Raw genomic sequence first — 10164 nt, 5'->3', positions numbered from 1 at the left:
TATAACCTGAACGTATGCGTTCCGATAGTATTGAAAGCGATGCGGTAAAAACGTGTTTTATAGATCTTCAATATAATGCCATGTCATCATGGAGGAAGTGTGTGAATTCGTCTGACAATTTCAGTTATATTTGTGGCGAATTTATGGTATTAGAGCAAGAACTTAATATTACTTTGTCGAGCTAAATGATTTGGTAAAAGACTTGAATCTTCCTAAAAACGCTGGTGAGTTGGTTTTATCAAACCTACTTTTGCCGGGTGTATCTTCCTTTTTTTGATATCGAGAGAAGCAGTTCCATTCTTACTTTGCCAAAGAGGACGAGTGTGTTCATTGTGCCAATAGTGACAGTTTGATGAATATATTTAAGAACTCATACGACCCATCACAATGGCGCATTTTCATAAATTCTTCAAAAGAAGGCTAGAAGCAGTTCTGCTTCACAATGACGGTTTCTATGCATCCATTCCTGTCGGTCATTCAGTACATCTCAAGGAAGCCTACAAGAACTTTGGTTCTTTGCAAATTAAAACATATGTGGCAATTTTATTTGTGGTTAATTTATATTTAAAACTGTGTGGTGAAAATATCTGGATTAAGTGATCTTTTAAGATAAGTATCACTGTTACATTGTACTATTAAAGCAATTGAAATTTAATTTAATTGTGTGTTGGCTAATTTTTTTTTTATTCCGCTGAGTCATTTTCAATATCGTTTTTGTTGCTACATTTTTATACAGTGCAATTGTTACTGTTAATTTATATTGCTTACTTAAATTTCTTTCTTGTTTTTATTCGATTTCCATCTTTGTTCACAGCTGTTTGCGGGATTCTTACTTTTCGTGTGTCTCAGTGCATCTGAAACTGTTCCCTACATTAGTTGCTACTTTAGATAACCAATTATTTTTATTTCATTTATTTGTCCATCTTAAATGTGCTGGACTGACAGGGAGGATATTGGACTCCGCTGAAAATTTTCCAATTGGTACTTGACACCTCATTTTGGCCATCTGGGTCTTTGTGCGCGAATTTAAGCAAGAAAACCAGCTGATACAAAAGACTGATTGATAATTCGCAAAATGTTAAAGGTCTTAATACAAAACTTACTGATCTGCATCTAAATAGCTCTAATTGTAATTCTGAAATCATTGCTTTCACAGAAACTTGGCTAAAACCCCACATTCAGATGATAATGAAATATTCAAAAGCGAATTTGAAATGTTTAGATACGACCGACTGATCAGAAAAGAAGGTGGTGTCTTGTTTGCTGTTCATTCTTCAATTCCATCTGGAGAAGTAGATGTTCCGCATGCAGACTTAATAGAATTTAAGTGTATTCGAATTTGCGCTAATAGTGGCCATACCTACTTAACTTTATATTATATACCGCCTCAATYGGACTTATTTGTATACATGCTGCATGCTTCTTTGATAAATTATGTTTTCTCCATGGTTACTAACACTGATTCCATGATTGTTTCGGGATATTTCAATTTACCTTGCATATCATGGAAATCTATTGATGATTACATCATTTCTGTTTGTTGCTTATGTTTTAACGAGTTAGACGAAATTTTGGAGTTGGGTCTCAATAAAATAAAGTTAATTTCAAACAAGTTTGATAAGTTCTGAGATCTGATTTACGTTGATAACGCTGCAATATTCTCTGCTGTCCGATGTGACCCTTTGGCCAGAGGGCTCGTATTATCCTGCTTTGGAAATTAATATCGAAATCCAGCCAACTTAGTTCATAATAATACACAAGACCTTAGTTCTCGGTTCAACTTTGCGAAAGCTAATTTTAAGAAGATTAACTACGAACTTCCTAAAGTAACTTGGCCAGATTACAGTGGCAATATTTAATTTAGTTCTTCCCATTTTAATGAAAATACTTTAAATTTATTTGAAAAATATGTTCCGAAATGTGTTGTTACTCAAAGAATGAGTTCGAATTTATGGTTTTCGAGAGAGTTATGTAAATTAAAAACTAGAAAATCTTGTACTTTTAAACTTAAAAAAAAAAAATGGTTTAGTTGTTAAGTATTTAAAACATTTTAAATTGCGTCAACAATTTGCAGAACTTAACAAAATATGTCATAATAATTATATAAAGAAAGTAAAAAAAATAGAGTGAGCTGTCACTTGACAGCTGGCATATGTGAAACATCGAAATTATTTTATACAAGTAATATTTTAAAAAGTACAGATTATGAAAGGAACTAAATATCGTACGCAGCGAAAGAATACAATACTATGAATTTTTTCCAGAAAATGATGACAGACTGTTTATTCAATAAACATTTATTTTCTTTATATAAAAAATTTTATCCAAATATTTGTTTAAAATTTCGTCAACTCAATTATTTTCATCAGTGACTTCCGAAACAGTTACATTCGAAGTTGCCTCTGACGGAATTACGAGAGAACGTAAAAGAATAGCAGAGAACGTTTATCATAGAGAATGTTCACGTTTCAGATATCGTAACTTTTCGAAGGGGTACATGGCAGAAATAAGAGAGTTTCACCCCAGACAAATTCTAAGCGAGTTTCATCAGAGTTTTGCAGCAGAGGACTCGAAAATTGCAGAATTGAGCATTTTAGGTGTTAAATGAGAAATATAATGCAAATTTCATCCGATGCTGTTGTTGCGTTGTCATTAGGGTGGTTTTTTTACGTGGCGGGTCCCAAACCCAGCGCACAACCCTATGCAGGGAATGTTTGGCCTTCTCACTTTAGCTCACCTTCAAACGGATGTTCTTAGGCTACCCAGAGGATACTTGGTCAAGGACCGGAAGTCGTGAGCTGCTTGAGTCATGTGTAAAAGAATCGTTTCTGGCCACTCCCAAGTGAATGGCGATCAGAAAACTTTCCTCACTTGCGTGAACTTCTACACATGATTCCATCCTAATCTCTCGACAAACAAAAACCAAACTCTATAAGTCACTCATAATACCCGTCCTGCTATATGGTGCAGAGGCTTGGACGATGACAACAACTGATGAGGCGAAGTAGCGAGTTTTCTAGAGAAAAGTTCTGCGAAAGATTTATGGTCCTTTGCGCGTTGGCCACGGCGAATATCGCATTCGATGGAACGATGAGCTGTACAAGATATACGACGACATTGACATAGTTCAGCGAATTAAAAGACAGCGGCTACGCTGGCTAGGTCATGTTGTCCRRATGGACRAAAACRCTCCAGCTCTGAAAGTATTCGACGCAGTACCCGCCGGCGGGAAGCAGAGGAAGAGGAAGGCCTCCACTCCGTTGGAAGGACCAAGTGGAGAAGGACCTGGCTTCACTTGGAATATCTAATTGGCGCCACGTAGCGAAAAGAAGAAACGACTAGCGCGCTGTTGTTAACTCGGCTATAATTGGTGTCTACGCCAATCAAGAAGAAGAAGAATGCTAATTTCAATGCAGAGGAATGTATGCTCACAGATCGCTTATTTACTATGCACAAACGACTCTGCTTATAATTTATAGATCGGTATACATACATATTTGTTATGAAAACACATACATAAGTGTGGATTTTAAAATTCATCTATTTTATGACGTATTCCATAACGTCTTTGCAAGTATTACTACCTAAATATACATTTTAAATGGGTTTGAAAGGTCATATATGTATTTATATACAAAATATGTATATGTATGTTTATTTGCTAAACAGAGAATGTATAAACATAGAGAAGGTGCAGGTTCGTGTCGAACATTTTATAGGATTGTGATAGAGAATTCACCTCACAACCACAGAATTCACGATGTGAAATGTTAACATTTTTAACAGTTCTCTCACATACTCAACCAGTGAATACCCTGCCAGCAATTCGGTAGTCAACTACGCAAAAAACACATTTCTAGTTAACTTTTATGTACTAACTAAAAGCTACCTACAATGTAATGCATAAATACCCCACATTAGGGTGAGCATAGAGAATGCAGGTGTTGTTTTTGATTTATTTTCTCATCTTTACTGTTAGTTCTTTGTAATCTCTCTTTTCGTTATTAGTAGGCTGTAGTCAATTGTCCGAGAATCAGTTGATCAATCGTGTGCAAGCAAAAGTGACACAAAAATTTTAAAAGATAAAGTTATTAATTAAATTAAAAAGAGTACAAATTTTCAAACTGATTGCTTTAAATTTTAATTATTGTATACTTATACAAAGTAAAATGAGGGGTGTAAGCAAAAGGCATTTGAGACGGTTAATCAAAAAGGAAAAATATGTGTTTTCTAGTAAACTTTTGTCTAATAGTGTTGCTCAATTAGAAGCCACGTGCTCCTCTGTTAATGCACAGTGTCATGACGAAGGCCTTATGGAAAGTAGTGATATTGGCAATACTTACGAGCAAAAATTTGCAATAAAAAAGCCTTTAAAGAAAAAATCGGTGATTGGTATTTCAAAAATATCATATCTCGCAAGTGTTTCGAAGAGTTGTTGCATATTTTAGCTGAAGAAAATTTAGATGTACCTTTGAGTTCAAACTCATTTATTGGGAAAAGTAAACGCTTATGCGTAAGACATGTTTTTTCTGGTGTGTATTGCCATTTTGATTTAAGAAAACATCTGTTCAAAATTCCAAGCATATTAAACGATTGCCACAAAATAGTGATTGATTTGAATATTGATGGATTACCATTATTTAAAAGTTCTCGAATGCAACTTTGGCCGACTTTGGCTAAAATTTTTAACTTTCCCAACATTAACAGCATTAACATTGCTAGTTTCTTAGTTAGAGTTAAAAGATTTACTTGATAACGAAATATTGTTTGAAAACAAGATAATTGCATTTGAAATTCGAGCACTTATTTGTGATGCCCCTGCAAAAGTATTTGCTTGCGATATCCCTGGTCACACTTCTTCTCATGGTTGTACAAAATGTATCCAAATCAGCAAGAAAACAGGGAATGTGCTCATGTATTCCACAATCTTGCACGAACTCATTTCTGATGCCGATTTTTCATCAAGAAAACACTTAAAAAATACTCGTTCGAATGAATACAGACAAAACTAACTTCAAAATCAACAAGGAAGTAAAAGCAGAAATTTCCACCCACCTCAAATCCTTAAGAAAATACGTCCCTCTGAAATTCTCTCGCTTTCAGAGAGGATTGGAAGAACTTTTCAACTGGAAAGCCACTGAGTTTCGTCAATTTCTGTTATACACAGGCAAATTGGTTTTAAAAGACAAAGTTCATGTTGATTTTTATTATGAATTCCTTTTGCTTCACTGTGCTTGCCGTTTGTTATCCTGTTCGAGAACGTGTGATAGAAATGTTGAAAATGCTCAAATACTTTTAAAACTATTTGTAGAAAATTTCCCTGTAGTTTTTGGGGAAAATWGCATATCTCACAATATTCATGGTCTTTTGCATATACGTGACTGCGTGAAAAAGTTTGGGCCACTTATAAATTTTTCTTCATATCCATTTGAAGATTATTTTCAAAAGCTAAAAAAATACGTGAAAGAGCCTTCAGAGATTCTGCAACAATTTCATATTCGCACACAATATGAAAAAATCGTGACAAAATAGCAAAAAATGGACTTTATTGAAAAAAATGGGGATATTGTTGCTGTCGCAACCTCAGAACATTTTTTTACCACCGTTTGCCCTAATAACTTTTGCGTTATTCGACCGTTTATACCGATACAAATCACAGGCTTCTCAACACTTGGATCAGAATCAATATTAGGGCGCCGATTCAGAAGTATCGAAAGTTTTTGTCAGGAACCATTTAACTCAGCTCAAATTTTAGGTACTTGTCTAGTTGATCAGAATAACATGGTGGAGGAAGAGAGATTTGCTATAGACGATGTTGAGTTAAAGTTTGCTGGATTTCCAAGTGGTAATCGATTTCTTTTAGTGCCACTCTTGCATGGTTGCAAGTAATTAAAATTTAAAGCGGTCATCTAGTATTTTCCATGCGAAACGAACCAACTACAATGTGTGGGTTGCTCGTGTCGCATGAAATAATGCTCATAATTGTAAAAAAAATATTATATGTAGTTAATAAAAAAAAGTATAAAAAGTTTAGATGTCGATACCAAATATTAAACGTTCCACATTCAGTATTCAACCAATGCCTCAGTGTAAGTATTAACTACAATAAAAATGTATATAACTTGGCTTCATAGAAATGGGTTTACAGATAGCGACGAAACAAGCTGCTGCCCAGGTGGTTGCAGCCTCAAGGAAAATATTGAGCAACAATTTAAGGAGATGAACAGTAAGAAATTCGAATTGCAAATAATTAGCGAAACTTAAATTAATTTAAATGTAAAAAAATTAATTTTCAAATACTATACAAAAGCTTCAAGGTAATTAATCCTTTTAAAACAGATTATTGTTTATATTAAATATAAACAATTTCACTATATCTTAATTCTTGTTATTATTATTATTCATTACCAAATGCAATGCAGAAACTATTGTCAACCAAAATGACATAATTATGAAGTCCTTGGCTGAGCAGAAAGTGTTGACGGAAAGGGTTCTTCACCAAGAGGTAACCAACAATAATGTACATGCAGTTTTCCCTATAAAAAGACTTACACGACTTCAACACTATTATTAGTGAGGACAATCGTGACCTCTACGTAAGTCTTAAAAATTGTGTTCCATGAATTTAATACCTTGCTAAAATGCATTACTATACTAAAAGTTTGTTTTTATAACATACTTAACAGGTTAACAGGATGAAGGCTTTGTTAAAAGGACGAATGGCGAAAACATTGACATATGTTATTTTCCAAAGTGTGTGCATAGAAGTCAACTTAGATGGAGTCCACGGCAAGAAGCGTTTGAAAGATTTCAAAGCTTTTTACCAAACTTTAATGGGTAACCCATATATTGAAAGCATATATGTATGTATAGATATTTCGAATAACATAGCTCAAATATATTTTAAATATTTTACACAGATGTTTGTAGTTCGCTTGGTTTTGAAGACAATGAAAAGGAGATAAGTAATTCCTTAAAAGTCATTAAAAAACGGCATTTTCATGCAGAATGTATTAAAAATAAGAAGAATAAAGCAGAAAATTAATACTTTATTTATCGGCCTTTTTTTATTTTAACTTGTGTAATTGATTTGTAGCTAATTTAAAAAAAGTCAACTGATAGCTTACTACTAAATAACTAATTTTTAACTAACTGCTAATTAACCAACTTGTAGTTAACTTAAATAAATAGCTAATAGCTAATATATAGACAACTACTAAGTAGCTAACTTTAAGTTAGTTGAAAAGCCATGCAGAGTCGGATAATTGACTACTGCCTAGGACATCGCAATATTAAAATAGTCAGTTGGCTCCGTGAAAAATAGTCCAAGTATCAACCGCCTCTAGTTGCGAAATAGTTAGATTAAAGTGCATTAAAAGTTGGCTGAGTTGCCGGCAGGGTATGAAGAGAAATAATATACATATGTACGGCTCATGATGCCATAGCATGTATGTGCAATCAGGGAATATTAAAGAAAAATAAGTTCTTTGCACCGCATTGTGATATTTTCATGCTTCAATGTTTCYTTCAACTTGGGAATCGCAATGTATGCAAATATGTATCCTTTTGCKTTTYGCCGTCGGTAATTCAATATTGACATGTAAACATAATTATGATATGAGTATAATTTTGTATGAATGCATAGTAATATTTATAGCCAGTTTGGACTTGCATATTTWATAACTTTATTTGATTTTTACATAATATACTCTAATATACTATGGGCCCCAGCCCATTAATGAAGTCCAGTGGACTGCTTGGCGCTAGCGAGACAATGCGATCCCTATTCSGAAACAGAACTCCAAGGGCCTTGGCTCTGCGTCTACAGACTGCTGTGCAGTCGATCAGCAGATACTCCGGAGTTTCAGGCTCCCTGTCGCAGAAACGGCAGTTGGCGCAATCTGATAGGCCCATGCTGTACAGATGCCTATTCAGCTTACAGTGGCCAATATACCATGCGACTAACAGCCTGAGTTTGCTCCTGGGGAGGTTTATTACGATTTTGAACCTTTTCAGGTTGTAACCTCCCTTTAGCAGCTTGGCGTGTCTCATACCATGATTTTGTCACCAGAGCTCTTCCCTGCCTRCTCTTTCCTTTTCACGGAGCAGCTCCTTGATGGTGTGGGGACCCACTCCCGTAAAGGGTTCGGGTCCTACCATCCTGGTGGAGGCTGCGGAGCGAGCGAGCTCGCCAGTTCATTGCCGGCTATACCTTTGTGACCAGGCACCCATATCAGGTGTACCTGGTTTCTCTCCGCAAGGCTATTCAGCCTCTCCCTGCACTCCTGCAGTAGAAGCGACTTGATCCCGTAAGAGGAGATCGCCTTTAGCGCSGCTTGACTATCACTAAGAATGGCTATACGCTCATTGCGATAGTTGCGATGGAGGTTTATTTCTATGCACCGGCTTATAGCACATACCTTTGCCTGGAAAATGCTCGGGAACTCACCAATAGGTACTGGGAGCCTAATGCGTGGGCCCACAATCCCTGCGCCGATTCCCTCCGACATTTTAGAGCCATCTGTGTACCACCTAGTAGTACTGTTCCTCAACGTCCGCTCGAGGTTGAAGTCGTTCCAATCGTCTTTGCTGTCGAGGGTAACCTTAAACTGAGGTTTTAGTAGTACTATCCCTCGGGAGGAGGACCAGTGGTAACTTGCCACTTATCTCCGACCCGCTGCGCCCTTCGGAGGGGGTCTTGGTGGCGCTTGTTGCTGCTGCAGCTGCACCCTGCATTTCCTCCAGGCGAGCGCMGCTGCAAGAGGGCATATCGTCATCCTCCCTGGTGTACTCCACAAACAGCGCCCGTTCATCTGGCGAGAGAGCATCGAGGAAGCTAAATTTCCTCTGGCTCCCAGACCCCCTTTGCCTGCCGTTGCTCCGATGTCCTTTCCGTTGTCCAAGCCCGTTTTCCGAGTTTGTCGCCTATTGTCCAGTTTTTCAGAGTTTTTGTTGTTGTTTTTATTCATCTTGATCTTACGACCCTTGGCTCAACAGGGTGAGCTGTCGGGTCTATCAATTTATATGGGGAACTAGAAGGTCCGCCACGCCAGAGCCCCATGACGCGGTAAGACCACAATTACTTCCCAATTCTTCCCGGTGTTGGGGAGGCTCCGTTAGAATACAGCCGAATTTAACCTCCCGGCTGCAACTTATCCAGTGGGCACGGGAGTCGCATAACACCCTGGGTTAGGAGGTGGTAGCTCTTGGTTAGCGCACGCATGCAGCACCCGTCACCCCGCATGGTCAGTGCTCACTAGCACCAGCCGCACAGGTTAAGGGGCGCCGAATATGCCTTGCGCCTAAGCCCCTGCATCGCGACAAAGTGCCTACCATTCGCAGAGGTAAAATCACAAAGTGAACATCTTTCTGGTGTTTGTTCTTTTTCCGTGGCTGGCACAAATCAGCGTCGATATGTATGCAAGCTTATACATATGCATACACATTTACGCTGGTTTGAAGGCGAAGCTGTTACACCGGCAAGGGAAGTCATAACAATCGGCGATCGGTTGTTAGTTTCTTTTGGCACAGCTCGGATTTTCTACCAACAATACAACGTTGTGGCGCTTTGTCGTCGCGTCAGTGCTTCGACAAATTGACTCTTTAACAAAACGTGAGTATCGGCCATTGTAATGCGAAAGATGCCTGCGACACTTGTTATTATGAATGTATGTACATACATATGTATTGTGGCTCACATTTGCTTTCGTAAACATACAGACAAATGCGCCAAAGAAATAATATATGTATGTATGTATGTATATGCCATAGAAATTCTAATGGCACAAATCTGGAAATGATAACGAAGTAATGCGAATATGTATATTTCATGAAGGTCATCAATTTTCTCTTTCAATCTTCATTTTGTAATATTCGAAAAAAATATTAGTATTTTTAAAGAATTTAAAAACTAAAAAATATAATTAAATATTTTTTTTCACGAATTTGTAAAAAATTTAAATTTTTACAATTTTTCTGAAAAAATGGTTCCTATGATACAAGATCGTGCATGTGACTCAGAGAATGCTTTTGTACATTCTCTGTGTGACTGTATATTTTATTTATTTATTTATTTAAAAGAATATTGAAACTATAACTAAATTACAGAACAATATTTTTTTTTTTTTTTTTTTATTTTATAAAAGCTTACATAATAATACAATT

The 10164-nt window shown here is 36.7% G+C and overlaps 1 pseudogene; it reads left to right on the top strand.

Annotated features, from left to right (window-relative positions):
• The first annotated feature begins 5550 nt into the window (after positions 1–5550).
• On the top strand, positions 5551–7030 carry LOC108966081 (annotated as a pseudogene).
• Positions 7031–10164: the final 3134 nt, after the last annotated feature.

The sequence above is a fragment of the Bactrocera latifrons genome, unplaced genomic scaffold (assembly GCF_001853355.1).
Source record: "Bactrocera latifrons isolate USDA-ARS-PBARC rearing strain unplaced genomic scaffold, ASM185335v1 scaffold_1543, whole genome shotgun sequence".
NCBI lineage: Eukaryota > Metazoa > Arthropoda > Insecta > Diptera > Tephritidae > Bactrocera > Bactrocera latifrons.
Note: the sequence above shows the minus strand (reverse complement) of the source record. Positions and strands in the feature narration are given on the sequence as shown.